Below are 27,571 nucleotides of genomic sequence, written 5' to 3'. Positions count from 1 at the left end.
ATGCTCAAGGTGCGTGTGCCCAGTGGAAGGAGGCAGAAAGCAAGTGTGGACTGCAGACTTTTGTTCAGGTAACTTGAAAGTGCAGATTGACCCTGGTGACAGGAAGCCATTGATATATCTCGATAAAGCTGCTCTAAAGACATATGTGCAACCCCCTTCAAAGAACTGGACACTCCACGACCACGTGTTTCATTGCATGTGAAAATGTCAACACTAAAGGCAAATTTGTGAGAAGCCTGCCGAGGTGGCCATTGCTGCCTGCCCTGCGGGCTGCCCCAACTGTGGATTCCCACACGGCACAGCAAGTTCTCAAGCAGTTTTGATTCCAGACCACACACAGGCCCTCATTGCGCTGTCTTCTGCCCTGCTTCCCAGAGCTGACCCCTCAGGCAGTCTCTGCCTGCCCCAGGGGCCTGTACAGAGGCCTTCAGAACCCCAGATGGCTGGTCCAAGACTCTAGGAGCAGTGGTTGCATGGTCCCTGGGACCCTGCAGTGCCCAGTGTGTCCCCAGACCTGGGTAGTATTTACAGAGCCCCACTGCAGGCCACACCCTTCCAGGCAGCCACAGACAGCCAGGGCTGCTCCCTGTTGGGACAGCTGAGCCCTGGGATCTGCAGGCCCCACCCTTCCCTATTGTCCACCCTCAGCCTACTTGGACTCCTCATTTCCCTGATGGGGACACCAAGGCCCAGCGAGAGGAGGAGCTCACCCAGGGCAGACTGAAGGACAGCGAGCACTTTGGTTCCCTCCAGCCTGGTGCCACAGTAGCTGGAGGGTGGGGAGGACAGTGTCCACCCCTGGCAAGGAGGTAGGTGGTGGGCAAGGGAAGCATGTCCCAGCATGAGGATCTTCACTCTGCAGCCAGCAGGGTTCCTTCCCCTACAGTCAGGGGAGACCCAAGAGCAATGCCGTTCTGGGGGCAGGTGGGAAGCTCCTGCCCCTCTCACCTCCCCAAATGTCCTCCTTCCTGCCACTGGTCCTGCAGATCCACTTGTGCCACATGTGCGTCTAGTAGCTGGATTCTCCTCCAACCTGAAGTTACAGGAATGAGCCCCCTTCCCACCAGCTGCAGGGCTCTGACCACTCTGTGTGGCTGAGGATGGCCAGAGGCCCAAGTTCAAGACCCAGCTGGGTTCCAGTGCCCAAGGGAAAGGTGCTGACCCCTGAGCCTCAAATTTCCCCTCTGTGGAATGGGCATGGCAGCCATCCCCCACCAGGGTTGCTGACCACCCAGGATGTCCAGCCCCAACACGTGTGAGGGGCCAGAAACACTGGCCTCTTAGACACTCCCTGCACTAGGTGCCACACAACAGGTGCCACACAGCAGGTGACTTAAAGCAACCGAAATGTCCTCTCTGTGCTTCTGGAAGAAAAATCCTCTGGCCTCTCCCACCCCCCAGTGTGGCCGGCAATCCTTGGTGTCCCTAGGCTGTGGCTCCAACCTCTACCTACCTCGTCACAGGGCCTTCCAGCCCTGTGTCCCTGGTTTGTCCATTCATTTCCTCTTATGGGGACATTTAGGTCCCACCCTGGTGATCTTTTATATTGAGGATCTTTTAATACAATTACATCTGTGGTGACCCCTCATCCAGGGAGGTGACGCTCACTGGTTCCGGGGTTAGGATGTGGATGTATCTGGGAGCAACCATGCACCCCATGCAGCCCCCAGCCCTGGCCCTGTCCGTTGTGGCAGTCCACCTTCCAAACCACCCGGAGGCAACTCCAAGTCCAGCCCGGTACCTTCTTCCTCTACTCAGCCCTCCCTTTGCCAAGTCGCCCATGGATACCTGGCCCGCTTCCGTCTCCTCCTTCAAAGACTGTGCACAAAGCCTCATCGGCAGAGGGCCTGGGGCTGTGCGGCATCCCCAGGAATGCAGTCGGCAGGATGTGTGGGTCTCCTTTATGGCCACTTCCTTCAGCGGTGCCAGCTGCCTGTGGCCACCTGGCAGGGGGCCTCCTTGTATGGTCAGGACTGATGTCTTCCCTCTCTCTTTTCTTCTGCCTGAGTTGGAACATGGGGACAGCAATCTTACCAGTGTTTTTACGTAGGTCAGGACCAGCACAGGGCCCACTCTGAGTCCCCGAGAAACAAACTTGGTCACAGAGCCATGTCTACAGCTAGGAATCTGGGCTCAGGGCTTTGCAGGGATGTACTAGGGCATATCCTGGCCACAGTAGTCACACAAGAAGGTTAACCTGAAAGTCCACCCCAGTAACACCTGGAACCGGCATGTGACAAACATTATGCAGGTTAGTTCACCAGAAGGAGGAAGATCTTCCTAAATGAGGGGGTACAAACCAGGCAGTAGGCTTGGCATCCCCTGGCAGGGACTGGGATGCTGATAAGTGTGAGGATATGGATCAAAGACTAGACCTGAGTCCCTACGAAGCTGGTCCTTGGAGGCAGGGCAGCAGAAAAGGTCCACTCTCAGGCACCATCCATCTGTCCCTGGCCTCTGGGTGGGAGGGAAAGGAGTCCCTGGAAGTTGTCATCTGGGTCTCCACAGTTTCAGACCCATATACTTGCAGGGCTGGAAACCCTCCAGCTGAGAAATCCAAAGAAGCTTGTCCCAGCCAGTGACGTCTCAGGGTGGCAGAGGGACCACCTTCCAGGCAAGCTGCCTGATTCTCCTGCTGGAGCCAAACTCAAAAGGAATGAGTCCACCAGCACTGTGCTGTGAGTCCCAGAATCTGAGCGGATGCCCTGTCAAGCAAGGAGAATGGGAAGGAGCACGTCAAAGGTCAGGAAAAACACAAAAGAGGGAATCAAGGGCTGGGGATGTGGCTCAAGTGGTAGCACACTCACCTAGCATGTGTGAAGCACTGGGTTCGATTCTCAGCACCACATTAAAAAATAAAATAAAATAAAGATATTGTGTCCACCTAAAACTAAAAAATAAATATTAAAAAAAGAGGGAATCAAAATTCTTAGGGAAGAAATAAGTTACCATTGGGGAGAGGGAGTGAGTGAAAAGTAAAGAGTAAATGGGTAGGTTAAACAGCTAATTGGGCATAGCTGATAAGAGAATCAGTGAGTTGGAGGATGAAGGTGGTAAAATCACCCTGATGCCCCACAGAGTAGTCTAGAGGTGGAGGATAGGAAAGAGCTTAGAAGATCTGGAGGATGGACGCAGGGTCTGTCAGGCCTCTAAACAGGCGCCATTGATCTGCAGCCAGAGCCCACCATCTGCTTCTGTGAATAGCACCTTACGGGAACAGCCTTGCCCAGCAACCTACACAAGGTCTACAGCAGCCTCCACACTACACCCACAGGGATGGACCGCTGAACAGAGATGGCTGGCCCACAAGCCTACAATGTTTCCTATCTGGCCTTCTCCAAGAAATGTAGTGAGCCCTACTCTAGAAAAGTTGCAGAAGAAAGAAAGTAGAGGCAGAATTTGAATTGTTACGGCTGAGAATTTCCCCACGTCAAGAACCCTCAAATCCCAGAAGCATAAGAATCCCACTCAGGATAAATAAATGAGCACTGTGCAGTCAGGCTAAGCAAGGTGTGTGTGTGTGTGGGGGGCACAGGTGCCAAGAGGAGAGGAAAGCCCTCGGCTTTGAGGAGCAGCAGGTGGACACACAGCTGGCTGACGTCAGCAAGGTGAAGCCAGCCGGCCATGGAATGACATCCCAAAGCATGCAGGGAGATGTGGCCACCAGCCCAGAACCCTTGCTTAGCTACAGACACCACCTGACATGGAGGGGGAGACCTGGAGAGGACTTCTTCACCCCAGCTCCTGATGCAAGAACTGCTTCACAGGAAGAAGACCCAGAGGCAGGGAGCATGGCTTTCAAGGCTGAGAAGGCTTGATTTTTGTAGGGATAGCAACTGTCCCCAAAGTAATCCACACATTCTAGGCAATTTCCTCAAAAAATCCCAACAGGTGTTCCTTGGTGCATACCAAGGTGATCCTAAACTTGAGCTGGGTGAGCAAAAAGCCAGGAGGAACCTAGCCAATTTCAAAGGAAATTCCCTCAACCGGATTTCAGGACTTGTGGTCATGCTAAAGCCACTAGAACACCAGGGAACAGAAGGCGGAAGCAGGGTGGACCTCCACAGTGAGAAAAAGGTCTCCCGTGGCTGGGTGTGGCACGAGAGAAGTCCTGCTGCCCTTGAGGAGGTGCTTGCTGGTGACACTGCCTGGTGTGGGAGCCTGCTCAGAGGAGCCCAAATAAGTGTTCAAGAAAGTCGTGAGCTGCTCATCAAACACAACCACTACTGTGTAAATTATGTAAACGCGCAATTAGCGCCAGAGTCTAAAGAAGTTTCAGTTTAAGGAACATCCTTCATAGCTGGGTGAGATATGAACAGTGGTCATGTGTGGCTTGGGGCGCAGCCTGCTCTCAAACTGTAGTCAAACTGCAGCCTTAGGGGACAAGAGCAGAGCAAAAGGAAGCCGTGAGTGAGAACCAACTGGCCATGTCTCCTATTTCATTTCTATCTACAAAGCTTGGCCACATGGGTGCGTCTCCTACTTTGTAAGTTGCTGTGTGTGCAAAGGCGTGCGGGCTCTGCCGAGCAACTCTCACACCTCAAGAACGGAAAACAGCAGTTCTCAAAAGGCCTCATCAGGTGTGGGGATCATTTACGTAAATTTACAAACACCTGCAGCCACGCGATGCGGTGTGGATCCGGGTGCCATCTCTCCTATTTTACAGTATGTGTAAACTATCTCGTGATTGGGAAGCCAATTTTAAATGGACAGGTCTAGCTCTCAGGGTCTCCTGCTGTGGCTCTAACGAGACCCCACCCCGGCTCAGTCCTGTTCGCTGGTGGACTCGCTGGGGAACCGAAAGGACAGAAGCAGCCTCTGCAGGGCTGGCTCACAGGTAGAGGCCACGGGAGGCCGGGTCACCACCTGAGGGGCGAGGGCAGTGCTCCCAACCCCCTCCAGATGCCTCCTCCCCTGCCTGCAGGCCTCCAGGACCCTCCCCCACCTCCATAGCGACCCCCCAGCTCCCCCTCCCCTTCCCAGGTCCCTTCCCTTGTTCTCCCCCAGGGCGCCCCCTCCAGATGAATCCCCCATCCAGAAGCCTCCCTTCAGGACCCCCCCCCCGCCCCCAGTCTCCTTCCTGCCATCCCCGCCACAGCAGCTCCCAGCCCCTCCCCTCTCACGTCCCTCCTGCCACCACGGCCCCCTCCTGGCTCACTGCAGCCCCTCCCCTCGGCCCCTCCCAGGCCCCAGGCCCTGCCCCCGCCGGCGGCCCGGCGCGAGGGAGGGGAGGCAGCGCGCCCGTTGGGCCCGCCCAGGCACCGCGGAGAATCGATCCGACTGTAATTGGGGCTTGCAAGAGGTTTAATATTTAACTGGATTAAATATTTAAACAGGGCGGGCTGTGGGGGAGTGCAGCGGCCGGGAGACGGCGGACAGGTCCTGAGGCTGGTTCGGCCCTCACTCGGGGGACCCGCATGAGGCAGAACCTGGCGCGGATACGCAGTGGCGGCTGAGAGGCCCCCGGGTGGCAATTCTGCGAAGGTCATCAGATCATCCAAAAGGGGATCTGTGCCTAGCAAAGACCAGATGAGCCTCGGACCTCCCGTTTTTCCCTCCCTCCGTACTGGGAATGTTTTGTCTTTGCCCAAACATTGGAGTAGCAGGAGCCTGTCCCTCGACCGCTTCTCCAGAGGGGGTGCAGGAGGGTGGCACAGCCAGATGGGGACCAGACACCTGGGCCCTCCAGCCTCTTGGCGCCATGCCCCCACCCCCTCCACCAATCGAGGCCCTGCCCTGCAGGTTTGGACCCTGCTCTGGGGATGTAGCCCTCTGTCCCATGGCCCAGGGCTTTTCCTGGCCTTCCCCTGGGCTCTGGCCAGGCTCTGCCCCCCTGGGTTCCCTGCCACAACTGCTGGGGCCAGGAAGCCTGTCATTGGCCTTGCAGTGTCTTGTGTCCCACCACTGCTGTGACCATGGGGCTACGTGGTGTTTGCTCCTGGTCCCCTTGGGCTGCGGCTTCCTGCACAAAGCACCCCATGTGTCTGGCTGGCTGCTCTGGGGTCTGTGGAATGTCAGCTCAGTGTGGAGGAAGTGAGAAGGCAGCATCCTCCTGATGTCTTGCAGACCCCAGGAACTAGGAAAGAAAGCCCACACCCTGGCCAGCCCATGGCTGCATCTGAAGCCACCCTGGATCTGGAGGTCCTGGGCTGGACCCCAGAGCATGACCATGGTTGAAGGAGAAACAGAGAAGAGAGGGAGAAGCTGAGACACAGGGAACCTGACCTCAGGTGTGCCTTCTGCAGCAGGCAGCCCGTAGCATGCTGATGGATGTGCACATACCTGGCTCAGGCTTTCTCTAGCCACTGGAGAGCAGGTCTGGGTGAGAGATCACAGGGACCTCCTGGTTGTTGACCTGGGCAAGTGACTTTCCTCTCTGAGCCCCAATTTCCTTACCTGTAACATGTGTTAGTATTTATGTCTGTGCAGAGGGTGGTCATATGGCAAAGTGCTTAGCTGGGGCCTCGATATCGTTGCTCTGGTCATCCTCAAAGGGTTTCCTGGTAAGTGAGGGATAGATAGACTGAGAGAAGCTGAGTAGAGCCAGGCAGGGTGGAGGCCTGGTGTTTGGGGGTCTTCTGCGACACCCCGTCAGCTGCCTAGAGGCTCTGCACAGCTGGGAAAGGGCCTGACCCAGATTCCTAGATGCTGCTGGTCTCAGGCAGGAACTTGCTCACTTGCTTCTGTGCAAGATGAGGCCTGTTCCTTTTATGGAAGGTCTGTCCTCATTCTGGGCTCCACCTTCCCTGAAGAGCCCAGTGCTGGGGTCTTGCCCTGGGGATGCCTAGAGGCTGCAAGAAAAGAGGCAACCAAAGACAGCTGGAATAGACTCAACTAGGGACAGGAAGATAGGAGGAAGGCCTGTGAGGGTGTTCCACAGGGCCAGGCCTTCCCTCCCCTGTCAGCTTACTGGGCAGCAATATGGCCAGGCCTGGGAATAGGTCTTGTCCCCAAAGGACCCTCACCCAGTCATTGCCCCAAATGTCAATGCTGAAGTAGCTGGTGGCTCCAGGATCATCCAGGAGAACTACTGAGGTTGGTGGGGAAAACAGAGGCAGGGATCCTGAGTTTGGGCCAGCATGGTGAGCAGGATCAGGCCCAGATGGCAAGTAGGTGCCTATGGGGCTGAATTGCCGTCTCCCATAGGATGGGGCTGGGCTGCATTTGCTCATCTGGTCTGGTTGTTGGCATGAATGAATGAAGGACGGTGGAGGGATGCAAGCATAGTAGGATGGGTGGGTGGAGTGGAGGGAGGGATGGGAAGGTGGAGGGAAGGGTGGATGATGGGTGGGTAGATCTCACCACCCTGGCTGTAGGCTCCCCAGGGAACACCTAGCTGGTGGTGTTCTTAGACAACCAAGTAAGGGCCAGCAGGACCAACTTGCCAGGCTGAAAAAATCCAAACCCAAATCTTCTCCTGAGGAGCCTGCCTAGGGTCTGTATATCTGCTGGGGACCACCACTCCCCAGGGCTGCAGGGACAAGACAGGAAAGGCTCAGGGCAGAGACTGTGAGCTGGGAGGTGTGGGGTGGGAGGGTCGCTCCTCTCTGCTGCACCAGGCTGCCTCCTGCCAAGCTCGGCTCTCCCCCATGCCACTTGGTGATGCACTCAGGTCTGAGAATGGAGAGGCCCATACAATACTGGCCTGTTGTTCAGACTTTCTTGGGTTTTTAAAGCAGAAGTACAAAAACCAAGTTGCTGACCAGGCCTCTGAGGCCTCCCTGAGCAGCTCCCCAACCCAGCCTGGGCAGCAGCTGGCATCTTCTGAGCCATGCCATGAGGACATGGTGGATGTCGGCCATATGGGCTGCAATTGGGGCCTTCCTGGACAGACTCTGGTCCCGTGGGTGGACACTGTGATGCTCAGATTGCACCATGAGGGTTGGAGAGGAGCCAGGAGTTCCTAGCAATGGTTCAGCAGGAGCACCAGGAATGTGCTAGAAGATGCTGCCCCTGTGTCGTCCACACCCATGGTGGACATCTGGGTGCTGTGACCTCCAGTGCGTGTGCCCATGCAGGCCCCACATGCCCACACCAAGCCCTCCCTGTCTCCCTCGCCCTGAACTGGGCTGGGCTGGCCTCATCCATTGGTGCAGTCATGGCTGGGCCCTGGAGCCCCCAGGCCAGCTTCCTGATGGAGTGTCTGATCTCACAGCCCTGTTGGCCCAGACAGAGGAGCACTCTCAGACTTGGCGCACCTGCCCTGCACAGACCCCCGCCCAGCCATGGGGGGGCACACAAGGGGCCTGATGAGACTGAGGGGATCTGCTTGGTGGGCACCCAGGGCTGAGGAGTGGGGGCACAGTGCCTGGCATGGCTCAGGTTCTGTTCTCAAGGACAGAAGGAAGCTACTGGAGTTCAGAGGATGGACATTTCCTCAGGGCTCCAGGGTCCACTCCAGTGAACTGTGTGGGGATGGTGTGGAGGTCAGGGTCACTGCAGCTGCCAGGATCCTTCAGGGCTTACCTGCAGGTGCCAGACCCAGGGCAGGGGACCCTAGGCCCCTGTATCCACCTGCCTGGAGAAAGCAGATCAGAGGCCCCTCTGCCACCACAGAGGTACGTTTGGACACCATCCCTGAACCCCAGACCACCATAGAATGTCCCCAGCCAGCCAAGGGGCCTGAGTGAGGTGGAACCAGGACCTGAACTGCATGAGGAGCAGGAAGGCTACAGCAAACCTCTCTGCCCCCAGCCCCTGCCCCCGGGCAACCGAGCCCTCTCCGGGGAAAGGAGAGGTGGACCCCAGGCCCGTAGCTTCTGTGCACATGGCCCACACACTGCTTGGGTGGGAGCAGACTCACTTCCCAGCCCTGAGACCAGGAGCACTACTCTACCGTGTGGGCACAGCCACCCAGGCAGGGTCCCCTCCACCTTCTCCAGCTCCCGGTGGCTGTGGGAGGCCAACCTTACGGGTGACTGAGTTACACTCCCCAGCTGGGTGCTGAGGCACTCAGTCACAGAAATGGGTGTGTCTTGCTACAGCCCCATGGGTGAAGCTATGCTCACCTGTTTCTTTGTAATATAACCCCTTGCCCTGTTTAGGATAGAATCTTCCTTGGAAGTGCCTTGTGTGTGTCCCCTCCTCTTACTGTGCCCTTGGGTGTGGCCTACCCAGGTGTCAGTCAACCTGCTGACAGTGGACATCATGAAGATAGACTCAGCCCCCTGAAACCTGACCCCTTGCCTCATTTGAATAGCTTCTCCTCAATAAAAGGGGTCAGCGCGTGCTCTCGCTCTCTCTCTTTCTGCGGACCCTTAAGGTCAGAGGAGCCGTCACAGCAACCCCAGAGAAAAAGGTATTTGTGTCTCTTGTGTGGTTATTTCGTGCAGCCCAGTTAGCCCAGTTTAACTAGAGTGACCCCTGAGCCTTTTAGTCTCGAGAACAGAAACCAGGCAGGTGGCTCCAGGAGTGGGCTTCTGGCCACATGATTCCTGTCTGGGCCTCCGTCACCACACTCTGTCCCTGCCTGCTTGTGTCTGTATCCTCTTCTGTGTCTTATGAGGATGCTGTCATTGGATTTGGGACCTACTCAGATAATCCCCATGATGAACCAGGATGATCCCATCTTAAGATCCTTAACTTAATTACATCTGCAAAGACTCCTTTCCCAATAAGGTCACATTCCTGGGTCCTTGGGGTCAGGTCATGCACGTGGCTGTCTGGGGCCGCAGCTCAGCCCTGCCTGGCATTCCCCGTGAGTCCATGAGAAGTCGGTCCCCAGATTGGGAGTTCTGGGGAGGACCAGAAGGCCTCCCGCTCAGGTGTCTGATGGAGGCTGAGTGTTAGGGACCCCGAGCCACGTGCCCACCTGCAGTGAGCACCTGGGAGGTGGCTGGAGTTCCTCCTCAAGGCTATGATCTCATCACTGCTGAAGCCTCTTATAATTAACCCTCGGCAGCATCCTTTGATTTTCAGCAACCCTCGAGCCATGCCCACAGCTGGAGGCTGAGGTTCAGCCAGGCTCCCTCGGCTCACACCAGCAGACTGACCTGCTGGTGGCTGTTTTGGTGAACAAGTTCCTCCTTGCTCTGGCCACTGAATGAACTCCTATTCAGTCTTCAACACCCATAAGATCTGTGCCCTTAAAATCTAACTTTTCACTGCAAGCAGTTATTCTTTCTCAGAGGTGAAGACCCTGGGGAAAATACCGGGGCAGAAAGTGGCCTCTGTTCAGGGATCAAGACTAAGTGGAGGGTTGGCAGCACGGGCCTCAGAGGGAGGAGCTGCTGGTGACCACCAGGTGTTTGTGTGACTTGCTGTTGTGCCAACAAGTGCCCAGACCAAGGCCAGCTTCTGCTGTGCTGTTCAGGCTACTGCTAAAGGGGGTCCTGGGCTGAGCTCTGAGCTGGGTGCTTTGGGGGGCAGCCCACTGCACTCTGGAGAGAGGTGGAGGTGGCTGGGTGGCTGGGCGTCTGGCCCTGTGTCCCAAAGAGCCATGGAGACTGGGCCTGGCATCTGCACTGGTCCTGCCCCTCCCCCATGAGACCCGGCCCCATCCATCTCCTCCTCCTTGGCTCCGCTGTGGACAGAGCCTGAGTGGCCTGGCGGGGGAGGTCTCCACGGAAACAGCCATGGCGACCAGCTCGTGGGCGGCTGTACTGAGGACCTCATGACACTGTCCAGAGTCAGCAGAACAGCCAGAGCGAGGCACCAGGGTGGGCCAGAGTGGACAGGGCCAGAGGGGGCGGGCAGAGTCTTCAAACACCGCCTCTGGCTCCAGGCCCAGGGTCCTGCAAGGCAAGTGAAGGCCCCATGTTAGTCTGGTGGTCCCGATAACCCAGGACGCTCTTGAGCACAGCTGCCCAGCAGAAGGGGCCCCTGGGGGGCTGCTCCACTGAACCTCTGTTGGCAGCATTGCCAGGCAGGGCTCCAGAGACACAGGCGTGTCCTCAACCTGGCCTGCACTTGTCCTCTGCAGAGCCCAGGCCATACCCAAAACCAATCTCTCCAGATCTCAGGGTCTGTAGGGTAGAGAAGTAGATTATCACACAGGAGGGGAGAAGCTGAGTGGTGAGCCTCATGTGGGAGGGCAGGTGGGTACATATCAGATGCCCCTTGCTTGCCTTGGGCCAGGCGAGCCTGTAACAACACAGAAGATGCAGCACTGCAGCCCTAGGAGCCCCTGAGCCCAGCCACTCAGCTCTACCCTATTCCTATCTATCAGTCATGCCAGAGAGTCATGCCCCCACCCCTGGCTCCCCAGCAATGCCCCAGCCCCAGGGTGGGCAGCCTGATGTGGCTGAGGAGGCCCAAGAGTTACATAGGCCCAGCTTGCAGAAGGTGCTCTGGCCACCAGCCCCTCTAAACCTCCTGCAGGTCAGAGGCCCCTGAGGGCCTTGTGCTCAGGGGTGGACTTGGGGACATGTGGGGCTCCTTCCTGCCTCCACAGGAACCAGCAGGGGCAATCTAGGCCCAGGTCTCCACTGGCCCTTCAGAGCCTGTTGGGGAGCCTCCTGGTGACTAGAAGCCTCTGCCCATAGAGTGATTCAGATAAACAAAAGGTGCCTCTGCCCCTTGGAGGAAGGCTGTCCAGTGCCCCGGGGGTAGGCAAGTCTGGCCTCTGAGGCGGAGGCAAGCCTGTTGGATAGGAGGAGAGAAGAAGGCATGACCAGACCTTTCCAGGGTGCAGTCAGGGCTGGGCCGGGTTCAGCTTGGGAAGTGGGAGGATGAGGGAACTCGGGCTTGTAGGGGTCCCAATAGGGACCCCAGGCAGTGGTGTGCTGGGGCGAGGCTCCTGGGATCCCCTACTCATTCCATAAACGTGACGTGTGCCTGTGTGCCAAGCCCTGTGCTGCTGGGGGCAGTGACACTGACAGGCTGACCCTGTCTTCCTGGGCTCACCAGCTAGGAAAGTTCCCAGGACCATGGACTCCTGGTCCTCCAGGATTTGGTACAAAGGGGGTGGTGCACAGAATCCAAGAGGTGGCAAAGGAGATGTCTCCTGGGTACAGAACAATAGACACTGAGTGCCCATCCTGTGCAGGACAGTCAGACTCCACAGGGAAGTATAGGCTGAGCCCAGTGATGGGGCACTTCCCCCAGCCATCCCTAGGGAGATGGAGTCTGAACTCCATGAGGGGAACAGCCTGGGGTGGGCTGGGGCCTGGTAACCCAGAAGTCCCCATCTCCCTTTCCTGCAGGCTAGAGGTGTGTGCGTGGCCCCTGGCAGCCTGATCCCAGAGCATAGTGTTTGGTTCCCAGGCTGTGGCCTTGAAATGCAAATGTCATTGCTCTATTTCCAATAAATAGTTTGCATTTGTGCCTGGAGGAGCCTGCACCGTTCCTGGGCTTCTGGGAGAGATGACCATGTCTACTGTCCCTGGAGAGCCAGGCAGGGCATCTTCAGCTCTGCCCAATGATAGCCCAGAAGTTGGCATGTGACCCCATCATGGGTTTTATAGATGAGCAGCTGAGGCTTACACCCCAGAGGCCCTGGGAGACCCCACAAAAGTCTGGTTCAGAACAGGTCAGTGCCCCATGAACTGCTCAAGCATCCCCCCGCCCCCTGTCTCAGGAGTGGCCCCTATGGGGTCAGTGAGGAATGCAGCTGCCCCTTGGAGGGTGTGGCCAGAAGCCAGAACTGAGGCCTGTTCCTCAAACTCAGACCCCTTCAGCCTGGCAGAGCACAGACAAATAGGCAGCAGTAAGGCTCTGGCCACCTTGGACACCAGGGCCAAGATGGTAGATCCAGCCCCAGTCCTTCTGATTCTGCAGCCCCTCTGATTCCGTCCCAAACCCACTGGAGCCAAGGGTGGGGAGGCCACTGTAGTGCAGGGTGGGACAGGAGGAGCTGGGTTGGGCGAGGCCACCCATCGTCCTGCTAGGTTACCTCCAGCCTCACCCCAACAAGCCAGCCTGTGTTTTCTGCTTACTCTCTGAAGTCCAGACTGAATTGCCAAATATCGTAAGCTCTGATCTTCCCGTTCCTGACCTGGCTGCACAGAGGGGTTGCAGCTGCCAGTCATCCTGTATGCAGTAGGTGCTCAGTAAGATGCCACCTACGGCCTGGTGTGTGGGTGCAGCCCAGGAGGGAGCCCCTTGTCCCCTGCTGCCCATGTTCCGCTGAAGCCCCAGACCATCAGCCATCGCCCGCTCTTCTAGGAAGTTGTCTTGGGACTGGGGGAACCCATGCTGCTCTCTGCTGGGCATCTGGAGAGGCAGAGGGGAGTCAGACCCTCAAACACTCTGCTGAGGATGCTGGCGGGACTTGCCTCTCACCAGCAGAAACTGCAAGTGTTCTGCAGGGGGACAGAGGTCCCAGCAGGTGCCAAATCCAGCACAGGCTGGGTCACTCCAGCTCCCAGCCCCAATAGGGACTAATCGCCCTCATTTTCAAACTGCCCGGACCCCTGTCCAGGCTGCCAGGAGAGGGGCTTGTGGATGTTCCAGAGACCCTGGGCTGAGGGCCAATGCCCAGATTGACACTGTGCTTTGAGAGTAAGGAGAGACCTGCAGTCTGACCCCTTGGGGCCAAGGCATGGAGGGGTGCTTGGGCCTGGCAGTGGGGAGCCAAGATCCATTTGGACACCCCCAAGGTCATGGTTGCCTCTGCTAAGGGTCAGCAGATAACACCTGGGACGCCATAGGGAGTCAGACCACCTCTCAGACAGTGGATATCACAGTGATAAACCAGCCGAGCCCCCTACTCTGGGGGTTTGGGGAACACATGTCCCCAGCTCAGAGACAGCGGCTGAGGCTCAGGGCTGAGAACCTGCCAAAGCCAGGAGCTTGGGACCAGGGAGACACCAGGCTCAGCCTGTCCTCCTCACCATTCCAGATGGGCCCATGTGCTCCCAGGAGGATAGGGCCAGTGCCTTGCTTGGGGGAGGGGCATGGGGCCAGCCTGCTTTCAGGTGGGTGGCAGCAGAGTCCCCCACAGAGTAAGTTGCAGGAAGAGAGTTCCAGGGCTGGGTGGGGTTCCGGGGGATCCCTGGCTGGGGAGGGGGTTTCTGTAGAGGCCCTGGCAGTGCCATTGGAGGCAGGTATCCTGATCTGCTCTGAGCTGGCCCCTTGCTGGGCTTCCTCTGTGGGCAGTAGAATTGAAGAACTCCTTCCCTGGGTCAGCTTGAGCCAGTGAGGCGCTGCCCCAGGAGAGTACACCTGATGGCTCCTGCCCTCCCTCCCCAAGCGGCTCAGGAAGACACGGGGCGCTCCTGCCTGCTCTGGCCCCTCTCACAGGCCACAGAAGAAGCCCAGGTGTCACTTCCTCCCTCCACTCAGCCCCTGGTGTTCCTGTCCCTGGCCTTGTCACCCTCTGCCCCCTACAGCTCAGGCCCCCTCCTGTCCTCTGGGGCCTTTCCTGTCACCTTCCCCCAAAGCCTCCATACCCCTGGCCACTGGCCCTGAGCAGGGTCACAAACCCCAGATGCTCTGCCACCCGATTCATTCCTGTCTCTCTAGAGGCAGGGACTTCCACCTGCTTTGTGTCCACGCATTCAGACTAGCTGGGCTGGGCTGGGCTGGGGTGCCCAGCCCTGTGGGTGCTGTGGGGGAGCAGAGAGGCCACAGGAGCCCTGGGCAGGTGAGTCCTGAGGTGGGAGAGGCAGCTCTCGCCAGCACCCCTGGGAGGGGTGAAATAAGGGGGGTGGCTGGGGCCTTGGCCTGGTTGGGGCCTTGGCCTGTCTCAGGCCGAGCAGTGTGACCTCAGGAGCTCTCCATGACCAGGTGATGGTTGAGTCACCTCCTGGAGCCCAGGCAATGGAGTGCCCCCACCCCATGGGGACAGTGTCACCCATCTTTGTGCGAGTGCTAGATCATTGCACAATTGGGGGTACATGGCCCCTGGTCTCAACTGGGTTTCTGCTTCTCAGAAGGGCTGTCCAGCATCTGCTCAGGTCTAACAGATACCTTGCCTTGGATTAGCATAACCCTCTGTGCCTCAGTTTCTTCACCCAAGGATGGCAACAAGGTCACAGCTCCAGGGCCACTTAGAGACCTTGGTGAGGCCAGAGTGCTCTGCGTGGGGTGGAGTCCCATTTGCTCTTTTTCTCTGGCCCAGTGTCCCCACCCCAGGGGACAAAGACCCAGGCCTGGCGGGGTTGTGAGGGGGACTTGGGTGTCTTCCACCCACAACTCACTCCAGCCTGGCAAGTAGGAGCCCATGGGCAGGAGGTGCTGAGTGGAGGCAGGGATGGCTGCGTGGGCGCAGGGGCTCCGGCACAGGCAGGGGGTTGCCAGGCAACCGCCTCAGCATCCGCTGCATCTCTGCACGTGGGGCGGATAAGCCCCGGGTTCCAATGCGTGTGCTTTGCACTTGAAGGTGCTGCTTTCATTCTGGACAGGGTGTGTGGTGTGTTTGGAGGATGCTGCCCAGGTGCCCTTCCTTCATGGCAGCAAGGGTTGTGTCCAGGGCTGTAGCCCCTGGGGAGAATGGAGCCTGCTGAAAACCCAAGCTCTGCTCTCAGGACAGGGGACCAAGTTCTCCCAGCAACTTCCTGTGGCTCAGAGCTGGGAGCCACATGATGGGGGCCAAAGGGGTCTTCCTGATGCACTAAAAATGACACCAGGGGCTGCCTGTCCCTCTGCCTGGGCCAAAGTGAAGAGAGACCCACTCAGGGTCCAGCCCCTCCTGGACCATCTTGGGCAGAGACTGGGCCTCAGTGGGGGACTTCACACCCAGCAGGGACTCCCTACAGGGTGCTCTGAGCTCAGCTCTGCAGTGAGGGACCATGGTATGTGCAAAGGGCATCTTGGGTGACTTGGTGGGTCCCCAACAATTCTGGGTGACCAAAGTGCCAGAGCCCTTCCAGGCTAGAGAACTGGGTGCTGTGAGCTCCAGGAGTGATGTCAAGCTGCAGGGGAGGCAGGGCCAGAGGCAAGCTCACGCTGGACAGGCCTCACTGCCCTGGGGTTGCATCTGAGGCCTTGGAGAGGGGTCTCCTGCCAGCTGAGCATCCAGAGGACATAGTCCCTGCAGGCCCAGTTCCCACCTGTCCACCCTCTTGGAACAAAGCCCACGCCTGGCCAGGGACTGGTGTTCTGCACCTTCTGTGGTCCATCTCCTCCACAGCCCAGGTCAGGGAGAGCGTCCCCTGCACCTCCAGGCCTGCAATTCCTCCTGGGAAGTGTCCAGGGCTGGGTGGATGGCAAAGGCCCCTCATGTGGCTGTGGGTTTACTGTGACCCTGTGCTTCTCTAGACATAATGTGGCTCCACCCTTGAGCGTGCCAAGCGTCCACCTCTTACTGTCTCGGGGACACCCTCTTCCAAGTAGCTGTGGCACACCTTCCAACTGTGGCCGTGCCTCACCTGTCCTGAGGGAGGTCTCTGGGTCCCTCAGTGATCTGTGCCTCGGCCGTACACGTGGCCCCTGAACTCCACTTGTCCACACTCTCCTGCAACCCAGGGCTGGTCAGGCACCAGCTGGGGCTGCCCCATGTCCTGAGTGCTCAGTGGTCAGCCTGACCAGGATCCAGGTCCAGGCCACAGCAGCCCCGACCTCAGTCTGGAAGCTTCATGAATTGATGGGGGAAGTGGGGCACTGTGCAGGGCAGGAGGAGGCTTTCTGGGGAGCTGGCCTTGAAGGGGTCAGTGCATGAGAACCTCTTGCCCCTGGGGGACCCTGGCACCTCCTGCCACCTGCTGGGGAGCAACCAGATTAGTAATTCTCCAGAGCCTGATGACAGGTGACAATCTTCCCATCTAATTGTCAAAGCTCTCTCCCTTCAACTGCTCCTCACCCCCGACCCCCTCAGCCCCCTGTCCCTTCCTGCTGACAGGGAAGCCCCCAACCCCCTGTTGAATTTAAGTTTCTCAGATCCAGTACACAATTCATTCTCAGGGCAGAGCCTAGAGCCAAGGCGCTCCCCAGCCAGCCAGGACTTGAACTTGAACTCAGCACTGGTCCAGGAGGGCTCTGCAAGCAACCCAAGGTTTCCTCCAGCCCCTGCCCAGCCTGAACCCCTATGGTGGGAGGGTCTCCTGGTGAGGGCAGCTGGGGTCAGGGAGGGGTCAGGAGAGGACTGAGCTTATCACACTGAGTGCCCAGTGGTCAGGGCACTCTATAGGAACCTTCTCAACTGGGATGTTGGGGATTCGATGTCTTGCTGACCAACCTCTTTCTTGATGGCCATTTCTTAGTAGCAGAGGGGACAGGCCAGCCCATCTCTCTCTCCATGGGTCCTGCTGGCTCAGGGCAGTTGAGAACCCCACAGTGGCAGCCCAGGCCCTCCTTGAGGTGCAGGGGTTTCTGCGAATAGTGACCTAGAGGAAGGACTACAGAGTGTAAACCAGCCAGTGAACACGGCCTGGAGATGGGTGGGGCAGACTTGGAGCTGTGCTTGGCCAGAGAGAGCTGGGGTCTGCCTTTGCCCAGCGTGGGGCATGTGGGTGAAACTCTAAGTGCCGCACATTGGCAGGTCAGCACCCCCAGCCCAGGGCCTGGGCCCAAGACCCCACCCAGCTACCTTCCTGCTGACAGGGAAGCCCCCAGCCCCTGTAGTGGGGGGCTGAGTGCCCACACTCCCCTAGCAGCTCCATAATGAACCCTTAGGGTGGCCCTGGTTGCCACACAGACATCCTGAGGGATGGGGGCCCTCAGCCTCAGCCCCGAGCCCTCCCTAGGCCTGCCTGCTCCCAACCCCAGCAGCCATGTCCTTTCAGAACTGATGTCCCTGGCCATGGAGTCTCTCTACCTTCTGGAGGGTTCTGGGCTCGCTGTGGGGACAGATGGTGGGGCTGAGGAGGGGGCTGGCCTGGCAGCAGCCTCACTGAACCTTGGTTCTTCATATTGATCAGGGACAATTATTCCATGGTAAACTCCATTATGTATCCCACACACCATTAAGAAGTTTAAAAATAACAATTTGTCATGGATCCCGGGGCCAAAGTTCAGGGCAGGATGTGGGCACTTGGCTGAGAAGCGGCTGTAACATAAAGGTGCACCTCAAGGAGGGGGTGGGATGATCCATGTGCAGGTAGGGACATTGATCTCCCCCAGGGAGCCTGGCCCCTGGGAGACACTGTCCTCTTCAGGACCCAGGAGACCCAGCCCCTTCATGCCCTTTCTGACTCACACTGGCACTTGGGGCTGCTACACAGCTCTAGGGGGCAGGGCTCAGCTTCCTGGGGCCACTGCCCTAAATGGGAAGTAGGAGTCCAGGGGGACAAGGACAAGAATGTTGGTTCATGAGCAAGGAGCAGAGGGGCGAGTGAGGGTCTAAGGCAGGTCTGGGTGCCTGGGGAGGTGTTTATCCCCTGAGAGGAACCCTGGCCTCAGGGACAGGCTGAGGGGTACAGGCAGGGGCCCGAGGGGAGATGGGTAGGGCACAAGCAAGCCCCAACTCAAGGGCCCCAGGGTAGCTGAGGATGTGCTGCAGGCAGGAGTGGAGCCAGTGGGAGCCCCTGACCTAGCTGGGCAGTGAGGGGCCTGGCTTGACCCTTAGCACCCTCTCCCAAAGGCCTAGTGATCCCCACCAAGATCAAGATGGGAGGCCATTATCATAGCAACAGGCCATGTTCCCAGATTGCCCCATGGCTATGGGTCTCCTACTCTAGCCAGGACTTTGGGTGGCTGGGGACAGGCAGCCTCTTCTCCCAGATTTGCTAAGGGGACACACAGGGTCAGTTCCAACCTGCACCCCTCCCCTATGGATGCCATCACCCAGATTCAGTCCTTATGTCTCTCTTGTCCCTCCTGACCCCATCCATCTCCATGGCCTCCTGACATGCCACACTGCTACCAGGCCCCAGCTGGCCAGTGGACACATTGAGTCTCATGCTGGGTCAGTGTCTGTTTTAGCCATGAGCCAACTGGGGGCCCTGGGAGCTGGAGGAGGTAGGAAGGTCCCCCCTGGAGCCTGTAGAGGGAGCCAACCCACTGGCCCTGCCACACCTTGAGTTCAGACTTCTGGTCCCCAGGCAGCGGAGCAAGGGTGTCTGTTGTTTTGGCCCCGAGGGCTGCGGGTGCTTGGCTGGGACGGTTCTGGGAAACCAGCCATGCCCGGTGGTTTTGTGGTGATCTTAAGGTGCTGTTAGGGCGGTATGAGAGGTGCATGAAGCACCGTCCACCTGGCTGTGGGGTTGGCTGTGTTCTCTAAGAAAATGCTTCCAATAAGCTGGCACCAGCTGCCACTCCCGTCCCTGCCCTGTTTCCCAGGAACTAAGTGGCACTCAGGTGCCTCTGGCTGGGTTCTCTCTTGGTCCATGATGGTGAGTTAGGCAAGTTGACTGGTGAAGTGGCCCTCAGGAGACCAGGGCTCTGCAGCCTGGGTTGAGCTGGCAGCTCTTCCAGTCCCTATGAACCCCAATGCCCACTCAGGGTTGAGTCCTTGTTGGCCACTGTCCGTCCAGTCAGTGGTGGTCCCTCTGGGACTCTGGCAATGGTGCATACATCTGCCAGAGGACGTTGGCTTTGGGCATCTCTTGGTCAGGCCCAAGCTACGCTTCCAGAGCCCACTATGCTTCCAGAGGGAGGCAGAGGTGAGGGCAACCCCGGAGGCAAGTAGGAGGGCCTGGGATCTGTGGGAGCTGAGCCCAGCTTCAGGAGGGGTCCCAGGGTGGGTCCTGGGCATGGAGGGAGGTGGACACTAGGAGTGAACAGCCATGAAGTCACAAGGACCAGGGGAGGGGCTGGTGGGGATGCACTGGTGGAACAGGCAGTTCAGAGTTCAGCAGCAGCCCCTAGAAAACCACTCCTGTGCATCTGGAGTGATGGTGTTAGTCAGCACGTGGCGCCTGCCCTTGAGTCGAGGCGAGCTCCCCAGAGCACCCTCTTTGCTCTTGTTCAGAAAAGCAAGATTTCCAATAATGCAGAGTGCATTAGCGCTGCAGGGAGGGGTCTGGTCCATCTCATTGGCGGCAGCAGTGTCTTTACAGGCCCTTTGTGTGGGCTGCGTGGTTGAAAGTCGATGCATCTACTTAGAGCATGCCCAGGGGGCTGCATGGGGCAGGCGCCCTTAATGGGGAGCCAGGAGGGCTGCCTGTTTGCCCACCTGCCTGGCTCTGCCTTGTCTTGCTGGGCCCTGCCTGAGTGGTGGGACCTTCCCTGCCCTGGATTGCTGCATGTCTGCTTTTAACCACTATGTGCAAAGAGCCCTGGTTCCCAGGAAACTCCTGCCCTTCTGGTGGCCTGAGAAGCAGAGGTTTGGGCATGTAGAGAGTGTGCCTTGATGACTGTGGGCCAGTGGCTGCCAGGCCCTTCCACTCTAGCAGGCTAGGCACCCCGAGGATCGTTTGCAGCTGCTGTCTCTGGTGTGTTTAGGGTGCTATGGGACCTTCTACCTGAACCCGTCCTCACACCCACTGGGAGCTCATGGGCATGTTAGGTTCCTGGGCAGATGCTGTCTTCAGGCCTGGCCCTCCCCATTGCCAGGCAATGCCCGCTCTCCTTCCTGGCATTGAGACCAGTCCTTGGGTGGAGTGGACACATCAGAGCTTGTTCTCTGTTGGGCAGCTGCTCCACTCCAGAAGGTGGGTGCAGCCATGGGCTCCCAGAAAGGGAGTGCTAATGAGGCTGTGGGGATGGACTCTACAGCTGGGCTGGCCCTGGGGATGGGCATCTCATCACAGTAGGGGTTCTGGGCAGGGGTGGGGGGTGGGGGCAGAGTGCAGTGCACCACCAGGCTGAGGGGGGAGGGGAGGGGGGAGGGAAGGTTGAGGTTGGCTTTGAGGGAAGGAGGCCAGCAGGAGGGGATCTCCTTTAAGGAAGGTCACATCAGAGGAGGGGTCCTGAGGCCCAAAGCCCTGACTGGGAGCAGGAGGTGGAGGGGGCCTGAGCAGCAGGCGGGCCGGGCGGGGTGCTGGTGGGGAGGGTGGAGTGGCTGTGACCTGCACTTCTCCTGCGGGCTCTTAGCCTCCTCCTGGAGAAGAGATGAACTCTGAGTGCCCCTGGGTCCACCAGCTAAGTGACTCCAGGCCACATCCACTGTTCCAGAGAGGACCTCTCAGGACCTGGTGTGTGCGTCCAGTCGACATTCTCCAAGTCTATTTTCGGCTGTCTGGACTAAGTGCTGGGTGGGGTACAGACCCTCCCATCTATTTTTGCACTCAGGTGGGGGGCACATGGGGCTAGCCAGACCAGGCCTGCGGTCCAGGGTCCTGACATCCCCTAGCTGCACTTGATATGCCCTTGGTAGGCTATAGGACCCCACAGTGTCCTGATCTCAGGGCGGCACTGTGTCCTTCACTGGCCGCCTCCCAGCGGGACAGGGCTGGGGAGGACCAGCACCCTGGTGGCTCTCAGGGCCTGCCCTACAAATGACTCTCCCAGCCCTTATCTCGCTCCAGCACACCCCTAATCAGCTCTGTTGCCCAAGAATGCTCTGCAGAAGATGTTCCCAAGTCTCTTAGCATCACAGATTGCTGAGAGCTCCCAGCACTGCCCCTCCCCAAAGCTTCTTCCCGGATGGCCCAAGGTCTCAGGAGCCACTGCCACGGCTGGCTGAACCCGAGAACAGGGCCAGATTGTGTGGCCACCAGAGACCAGCTGGGAGGGGAAGTGGGCAGCTGGCTAAAGGAAGGTCAGTGTGGGTGGCAGACCCTACAGCAGCTGGGGACCCGGTGTGGCCCCTCCAAGGTTTCTTCCAGGTCCTCATCCCCAGACCTCACAGTCCGCAGCTCAGGACTGAGCTTGGCTTCTATAAATGCTGCATGGGGCATATTCTGTGTCCTGACTAGAGGGCAGGAGACCCCATCTTAGAAAGGTTGTGGAAAAGTCCTCCCTCCCATCTGGACTGCCTGGGGCTGCAGAGGACACAGGGTCCAGGAACTCAGGATGGAGGAAGCTCCACAGAGACTATAGCCCAGGGCAGCAAGGACATCAGTGGTCAGCTCAAGGCTGGAGAGTCAGGGTGTGATTTGCAATAGTCAGGGGCAGGATGTCTCTGTCCCAGATGGAACTTGAGGTGTCACCATCCCCTGTACCAGCCCAGCCTTCTGGGCCTCCTTCCCCGGCGGGGTCTTTTACCTGGTCCTTTCTCTTTGTGGGTAGACAAGCACACAGTATAGAGGCTTCTGCAAAATCACCAGTGAGGCGGGGCTGGATGGGCCCCAGAGTCGCTGCTTTTGGACTCCAGTGATGTGCCCAGTGCCCAGCCTGAACCTCCACTGTGGTGGCCCACATCTGCCCACCTTGGGACAAGGGTCCAGTATCCCCATCTGGCTGGAGTCTTCCCTCCTAGGAAAGATCAAGCCCTCAGCCAGCTGGTTCCACTGGGGTCTGCTGGATCTAGCCAGAGGTGATATGGTCACCACTCCCCACAGGCCCTGCCAAGACCACCAGAGCCTGCCCAGGGAAGGAAACTTCATGGGGGACTGGGGAGGTCAGTTTGTAGAGGACATAGTGAGGCCAGACCTATCATGGCAGAGAGGGGTTGACCAGAGGTGGAGGGGCTGACCAGAGGTGGAGGGACAGGTCAGACTCATTTCTCTCTTCTCTCTGCAGGAGGTCCTGCCTTGGGCCAAGCAGGGCCCATTCTGACCAGAATCACAGGCCCCTGGACAGAAGCCATGCTGTCCTCCATCCCACGTAACTAGAGGACAGCAAGCCATGCTACCCACCTCTCCCCACTGTTGGGACCCTCATCACCGCCAAGTCCAGGCCCTTTGGAGGCATGTGGTGTGAATGCTGGGAAGCCCGTGGGGGCAGCAGGTGGGGATCTGCCCAGGAACCCAGGGTGGGCTGCGGTAGGTATATGGCCCCCTCTGAGCCCTGCACAGTTGGGAGGCACGGTGAGTCCTTCCTGGGGCCACGGGGCTGGGACTGGAACCACCAGTACACTGCCCAGGTTGTCCCTGGTAGGTGCTGTGAGCTCTCAACTCCTGTCCCAAGGGTCAGCCCACTGGTGCTGGGTGCATCAGCCTGGCTGGGGGCTCCTGTGCTGCAGCCCTGGGAACTGGTCCTGGCTCTTCTGGGCAGCAGGCAGGTGAGGCTGCCAGCTCCACAGGCCTGGCAGGGAGGACGCTGCTCTGATCGCCCACTCAGCACGGGGCCTCTTTACTCTGTGCTGTCCCTGACCCTGCGAGGCTGGAAGGTCTCTCAGGAGTTTTCAAAGGCTATGCTGGACTTTGAGCCATCCTCTGAGGAGCGGGGACTGCCTTGGCCTCAGAGCCTGGCAGCTGGCCTTGTCCCCGGGAGATCACACTCTCTGCCCAGCCCCCAGGTGAGGTTGGAAAGCTTCCGATGGAGCCCCCATCTCCGCCCAGACCCACGCCCCTCAGCCCCTCAGGGTCCACCTGCTAAGCCCAGGGCTGGGGTGGATTCCCATGCCACTGGTGCTCAGGGGCCTTGTCCACATGGCCCTGTTCAGCTCCCTGTGCTGCTGCCTCCCCTCCTGTTTCCAGGCCTGTGACTGAGGTGCCCCAGGGGCGTGCTGGCCCCCTCACCAGCAGATCCTGGGACTCTTACCTTGAGGGGAAGCTGAGGCCTCAGACCTTTGACATGGAGACAGACGGGACCCCCGTGAACCCCAGTGGTTCCCTCTCCCCTCTGCACCTGGATCCTCTGTGGGGACCACCAGAAGTGGGGCCCGAGACCATCAGGAGGATCTCGCTTCTCCCTAGTGCTCTCTGCCCGCCTTAGACCCACCAGTTAGAGGCACAGGTGGTGTGGGCCACCCACCCTGGGATTCCAGAGGCCAAGAGTCAGGGTGTGGGCTACGTGGGGGCTGAGGCCCAGGGCACTCTTGTTCCTGCTATGGCCAGAAAAGAGGCCCTGCCATGGATGGCTAACCTGCAGCCCTGGGCTGGGGTAGAGATGAAGCAGGAGGTGGACAGACCCTGTGGTCACCTTGGTCACCCATGGCCCCCATGCTGATAAAACCAAGGTGCTGGGTGGAGCTCAGGGTGCAGCCCTGACCCCTCCCCCAATTGTCTCCACAATTGCTCAGTCTGGAGATGCTGAGGATCCTGTGTGAAGATGTCAGATGTGCCACATAAGTTAGCAGTCACGTGAAGTGAGCAGGAGGAGGAATAGGAAGGGGAGGAGGTACTTCCCTCCATGGGCAGAGGCTGCTGTGTGCTCATCTGACCTTCCTCCTTCTGTGGGAAGGAGTGCTGGGAGCCCTGGTGTCTGGGGGGCTAGTGAGTATGCGGGGAGGGCTCCAGCTTCTGGCATTGGGGTCTTTCTTAGGGTCCAGTGAAGCCCATCTCCCTGGGCTGCCCCCACCTTGTCCCCAGGACTGAGTCCTCAGTGAGGCTGTGGCCATAGTCCTATGGAGAACACAAGCCTTGAACACTCTGACTCCCTTATTGGGGTGTCTTGGAGTGAGGCCACCTATCAGCCCCCACCAGCCTGGGGTCTTGGGCCAGGTAATGACTTGACCTCTCTGTGCCTCAGTTTTCCCACCAAGGTGCTTGGAGTCGGGGAGGAGGGAGACATGGGCATGGAGCCTGTTGACCTCTGCGTGTGGCTGGATGGCCCAATGGCTGGTTAGCGCGGGGGTCACATTGCTACTGGCTGTCAAGCCTTCAGGGCCAGCACCCTTTCCCACCTGCATGGCCTCAGCTGGGACGTCAGCAACCTCCACGAAGCTGGCCCATCCTGACCCGGCTCTGCAGAAGCAAAATCTCTGCTAAATCCTCTATTTAATTTTCTTCTCTAGAAAATTGTAGGAGTTCTGGAGATAAAGCTGAGCTGATAAACTGGGGATTTGGCCATTCTCGCAGGCAGCAGCCCAGGATGCCCCCCTCCGCTGCCGTGGGCCGGCACCCCACAGCAGGCCTGCATAGGCAGGCACCCGCCTCCTGGCTCCTGGGCTCCAGGGACACCTGGCAAGGACACGCGAGTGTCAGACCCAAGGACACCCTGGGCCCTGAGAGAAGACAGAGAACTTCAGGGCCTTTCTCAGCTCCTCTGCCTGGGTGGGCAGTGGGCACTTGGGCTGGCCAGGGCTAAGGCTCTGCCCCAGGAGTCCCACCAGCCTGATGGAGACCAGCAGCACCCTTCTCTCGGCTGCCTCCTGTCCAGACAGCCAGGGTCTCTTCTGGCTGCCCAGCCTCCATCCAGTCTCTGTGGATCCAGTCTAGGCCCAGGCCTTCTGCCCACGTCCCTCCAGCTCCACGCCCATCATGCTGCCATCAGGGTACCAGGTAGCTTCCAGCCACTTCTTAGTACAAATCTGTCTCAGACCCTGGATGCCCAGATCTGTAGAACGGCCCCTTTGATGGGTCCTGCCCTCCTGTGGGTGCTTCCCAACTTCCGAGGGTGTGTGTGCTTATGCCAGGCACTCTTGGTAGGGATGGGCTGTTGCCTGTCCTTCTTGTCCTGCCCCCATTGTTTGCAGCCCTTTTCTATAGTGTGGGGTCACTTGCAAGGCAGGGACTGCCAAGGCAGGTGCAAGAGCAGACCATTTCCAGAAAGCCGAATGGACTGCTAAGACCCCCGGGGCAGACATTCTGGGCACTGGGTCACTGGGCTGCCTGATGCAGAGGCTGGGCAGAGCACCTGGGTGCTTCCCAGAAGCCAGCTGCTCAGCTTCAGGCAGGTGAGCTGCTATAGCGCCTTGCCTGGGCTCTGCCTCTGTGGCAATATCCGTGGTCCTGGGGCCCCTTCTGCACCCGCCTGAGGCCGGGGTGTGATGGAGGAAGCGGGTCACCAGCCTCCTGGTCCACCTGGTCTGCCATGTGCAGAGACACAATGGGGACTCCATGGAGGGTCATCCCAAGCCCCTGTCACCACACAGGCACGACTTGTGTCCCCTGCAGACTGTGGCCTACAGTGCTCTTCCTCCAGAAAGCCTCCTGGGCCTGCCTCCCCCAAGCCTCTTCTCCCTCGCTTCCCGTGTCCATGTGACACATGGTGTCCAGTTGCTGCAGGGCCAGCTCATAGCTGTCCAAAGTGCTTTAAGTCCTCCTGTTTATCAAAACGTCTTGCTGGTCCCAGGAGAGGTGCAGGGATGTGCCACCCCCCACACCCCTACACAGCTCCTTAAGTTGTCGTTCCTGCCAGGATAAGCAGGGGGGCCAGGCCAGGGTGGGGGACAGCCAGGTGGCTCAATCTCTCTCCCAGTCCCACCATGTTGCATGACCTTGGGCCCGTCCTGGCTATCTGGGCTTCCCAGGAAATGCCTGTCACAGGTGGAGGCTGTGAAGCTAAGTGGAGGTGACATGCTGGTCACCTGCTGGTACCTTCCAGGCTGGAGACAGCAGGCAGGGGCCTTTGGCCTGAGGCCAGCTGGCCAGACCCAGCAGGAAGGTCCCTCTCACCCAGGCCCACCCCAGTAATGGTATTTGGAGAGTCTCTGGGGACAGGCCATGGTCACTGCTGCTCCAGAAGAAGCTTTCTGCATCTACGTGCCGTGCAGGTACGGGAGGTCAAGGATGACTCAGTTCTCTTTCCCATCTTACACAACGGCAGTTGAGAAGGCTGACCTGGACACTAGGAGAAGAAACCTGCAGCCAAGAAGGCTGATGTCATTGGCAAGTTAAAAAGGGAGACCCCGAGCTGAGAAGCCCAAGAGGGGAAGCCCCACTGCAGCCGAGACCCTGTCCTGGCTGGAGGAGCTGGAGATACTCCCCATCTGCGAGGTGTTCCTGAAGGGCCGTGTACGAGAGGAAGCACTCAGCTGCTGCATCAAAGTCGAGAAGAAGGAGGAGAAGGTTCTTGTTGCTGTCACAGCACCAGTTGGTGGTGACAAGAACGGGAGGTGCCAGGGTGGTGAGGCTTTGCAAAATGCCTAGATGCTATCCCACTGCAGATGTGCCAGGAAAGCTGGCAAAACACCCCCAGCCAGCGGGTGGGAAACTGCGAGCCAGCCTCACTCCAGGCCCATCCTGATCTTTCTCACCGGGCGCCACGGAGGCAAGAGAGGGGTCTTCCCAAAGCCGCCGAGCAGTGGCTTGCTACTTGGGTCGGCACCTCTTTCCTTTAAGCAAGTTCCTCTGCATAGAACACACCAGAAATGTGCCATCGCCACTGCCACAAAGGCTGATGTCAGCAACATAAAAATCCCAAATACCTCACTGATGCTTACTTCAAGAAGAAGAAGTTGGGGCTGGGGATGTGGCTCAAGTGGTAACGCGCTTGCCTGGCAAGCGCGGGGCACTGGGTTCGATCCTCAGCACCACATACAAATAGAAAAAGATGTTGTGTCCACCGAAAACTGAAAAATAAATATTAAAAAATTCTCTCTGTCTCTCTTTAAAAAAAAAAAAAAGAAGTTGCGGAAACCCAGACACCAGGAAGGTGGAATCTTCAACAAAGAAAGAGAAGATATGAGATCACAGAGCCGCGTAAGGTTGATCAGAAAGCTGTGGACTCACAAATTTTACCCCAAACCAGAGCTGTTCCTTATCTCCGGGGCTATATGCCATCCGTTTTTGCTCTCACAAATAAAATTTACCATCACAAATTGATGTTCTAAATTTCTTACATAGAATCGAATTAAATAACTGATACATTAAAAAAAAAAAAAAAAGAGGTGGTCAAGGATGGTCACAGCGTTTCCAGGGAGAACCTTGAGGTCTGAACTACTAGTCAGGCCAAGGTCATGTTCCTGGGTGAAACTGGGATGGAGCCCTGGGGTCTCCTGGGCCCCCTGGGGCCCAAGGCCATTATCACAGAGAACTGGTATCAAAGCCGCCCTTCTGTAGCCAGGGCCAGTGACTCTGCGGCTACCCTGGTGGGACAAGAC

At 58.3% G+C, this 27,571-nt stretch overlaps 1 pseudogene; it reads left to right on the top strand.

Annotated features, from left to right (window-relative positions):
• LOC124093552 (large ribosomal subunit protein eL6-like) lies at window positions 1–27,301 on the top strand (annotated as a pseudogene).
• The last annotated feature ends 270 nt before the right edge of the window (window positions 27,302–27,571 follow it).

This window comes from Marmota monax, unplaced genomic scaffold (assembly GCF_021218885.2).
Source record: "Marmota monax isolate L192 unplaced genomic scaffold, Marmota_monax_Labrador192_F-V1.1 WCK01_AAM20220418_F8-fsc00035, whole genome shotgun sequence".
NCBI classification, from domain to species: Eukaryota; Metazoa; Chordata; class Mammalia; order Rodentia; family Sciuridae; genus Marmota; species Marmota monax.
The sequence above is the reverse complement of the archived record's forward strand: the minus strand, read 5'-3'. Positions and strand labels throughout refer to the sequence as shown.